The sequence below is a fragment of the Thalassophryne amazonica genome, chromosome 12, assembly GCF_902500255.1.
Source record: "Thalassophryne amazonica chromosome 12, fThaAma1.1, whole genome shotgun sequence".
NCBI classification, from domain to species: Eukaryota; Metazoa; Chordata; class Actinopteri; order Batrachoidiformes; family Batrachoididae; genus Thalassophryne; species Thalassophryne amazonica.
Window position 1 is genome coordinate 82,968,537 of NC_047114.1, and position 1,628 is coordinate 82,970,164.

Genomic DNA, 1,628 nt, shown 5'->3' on the forward strand with positions numbered 1-1,628 from the left:
CCAACCACCTGCATGCCCTCCCTCAACACATCTCTAAACCTCCTCTTTGGCTCCATCCTCAGCATCCTTCTCCCTATATACCCTGTGTCTATAGCCATAGTCTGAGGCTCTTGTGTGATGTCAAGCTGTCAGTCATCATTACAAATAACAAAAAGCACAGAGCTGATTCTTGATGCTCCACGTTGAACACAGCTGTCATTCCTATTGCACTTCACACTGTCGTTACACATATCCTGCACCACCCTCACATACTTCAATTTTTTCTTCTTCTTTCTGATAAAAACTCAAACATCCACTCACTCATCTGCTCTTCAGAACCACTCCACTGTCTAGGAGCATATGTTATTCAGATTTAATCACAGTTTTTGTGTTTTCCTTTTTAACAAAGGAAAAAAAAATATTGAACATTGCACAAAAAAAGAAACATTCCCCATATTATACTATTTCAAATGTACTTCTTTGCCATGCCCAACTTCCTCATGCAGTACCATAACTGCTCTCAAAACATGCCTGTCAGGAACTTTCTGGAACATGCAATGCTGCTCCTTTCAGTTTTCCTTATATTTTTACATCAGGATCCTCAAAGCAAACATTGCATCTGTAGTGGTCTTTTTTTTTTTTTTTTTTTGCATCATGACAACATATTGCTCCTCACAGATCTTTGCCTTTGTTTTTCAACCCAGATTCTCATACTCTTTTCTGTAATGTTGTGCTTGTGTGACTGATCAACTTTATACCTCCATATACAGCTGTGCACATCAGCTGTATTCTTAAAAATTGGGGCCAGCACACACCTCCATTCCGCAGTCATCATCGCACTGTCCAAGATTTCATTGAGCAACCTGGGTAAAAAGCCCATTGTTATATCACCATGTCTCCACTGGTGTATCATCTGGACCAACTACCACTCTTCATCTTTGCTAAGTTGTCACACTTCCCGATTCTCTTTCTTATTTTCCTTGTTCAGCAACTCCTCAAAATACAACCTCCACCTTCTCAACACATTCTCCTCACTTGTCAGTACATTTCCCTCTGGATATTTTCACCCTGTATCTAATGCACATCATTTCCACTATGATTCCTCTATTTGGCTAATTGTACGAGTTCTTTATTACTTCCTTAGTAGTATTCCGTTCAACTTCACATAGGTCACCATTTGCTTTTTTCCATGACTTTGAAAAGTTTCTCTTTACCTCATATAGAATTAGTGAAGATTCTCAACCATGCTTCAATTTTTGGAATATAAATTTTTCCATTCCGCATGTGATTTTGGAAAAGGTAACGTAACAAGAAAAAGTTGGATCTTGTCAAAACAAAATATCATTCCCTGCCCGGGAATCAAACCCGGGCTGCGTGGGTGAGAGCGCCGAATCCTAACCACTAGACCACTGGATAGTACAGACAATAACATATTAAAACATATCAATGCGTTTTGTTTTACGTAACATGCGTAACGCAAAACTTTATTTGCTTATTAGTATTTTTTGACGGCTTTTTGTTTATTGTTTAATTTTACTTTTCACTTCACTCAGGAACATAAATCACACGTGATAACCGCAACCAATCAAACACCTTCACTGTATGTATGGGCGGGAGCTTTTACAGAGTAGGCGGGTACTCAGCAGTGT